This window comes from Frankliniella occidentalis, unplaced genomic scaffold (genome assembly GCF_000697945.3).
Source record: "Frankliniella occidentalis isolate FOCC.00 unplaced genomic scaffold, Focc_3.1 Scaffold4113, whole genome shotgun sequence".
In the NCBI taxonomy this organism is placed as follows: Eukaryota; Metazoa; Arthropoda; class Insecta; order Thysanoptera; family Thripidae; genus Frankliniella; species Frankliniella occidentalis.
This window is the reverse complement of record NW_026271161.1, coordinates 2,529-3,445: the sequence shown is the minus strand read 5'-3', so window position 1 is coordinate 3,445 and position 917 is coordinate 2,529. Positions and strand designations below refer to the sequence as shown.

At 57.9% G+C, this 917-nt stretch overlaps 1 non-coding gene across 1 annotated transcript; it reads left to right on the top strand.

The window, feature by feature from the left end:
• The first annotated feature begins 238 nt into the window (after positions 1-238).
• Trnal-caa (transfer RNA leucine (anticodon CAA)) lies at positions 239-312 on the top strand. Its single transcript has one exon. It is a non-coding gene; the product is annotated as a tRNA-Leu (tRNA).
• The last annotated feature ends 605 nt before the right edge of the window (positions 313-917 follow it).

Sequence of the window (917 nt, the reverse complement as noted above, 5' to 3'; positions counted from 1 at the left end):
GGGGTTCTAACCTAACCTAACGCCGTCTTAGGGGTTGCTAACCCACCCCTAACTTAGGGGCCCAAGTCAGGGGGCGTTTTGATCAGTGTGTCATCGGTCTTATCAGGGCCTAACTCCGAACCTAACCGCACAGGTGGTCCGGGGGCCTAACTCAAGCCTAAGTGATCGACGATCAGCAGGGCGTCTTTCGAGGACCTAACTCAAATCTAAGTAGGGCCTAAGTGATCGAGGATCGTATGTCAGGGTGGCCGAGTGGTTAAGGCGCCTGCCTCAAGAGCAGGTCCCCTGTGGGTTCGAACCCCACTCCTGACATTTTACGCGCCCGGTCGCGCGCCGCGTGTGTGAGTATGTGATGCGCGCCACGGAGTGTAATGTCTAGTGCGTATGAAGATCATCTCGAGAGGGAAGTCCTTTTTTAAAATCAATATGATTGGAGTGTAGCCCCCTCCTTTTTCCTTGCTCACCTCTGTCTTGTCCAGGTGACACGGAAAAATGTGCATGGCACAAGTGGGTATCGAACCCTTGCTTCCTGCTTGGGGACGCATGCCTCAACCCACGCAGCCAGCGCGCTTCCATGGTCGAGATGACCGGCGGAGCCGAAAGGACCCTAAGCGGGCGGTGTCCGGTAGCTACCCCTTTCACGCGGGGTGTCTGTCCGTCGCCGTTGCAGCCGCCGTAGCCGCCGCCCGAAGTGATGAGCGGTAAACTTTGCGAACATACCCTTAGCATGGTCTCATGGTCGCCTGGAACCTCGGGTTGCGGAACGTGCCCTTCCGGCGGCGTGTGTGGCAGGACTGTGCTCCGCCTCACTCTGAGTCCTACGCCCGACAGCTTCAGTTCACCTCATCCCCCGTGATATAGTCTGAATCACCGAAAGAATGAACTCTACCTGGGTCCGGCCTCGCTGGCGGGGCCCC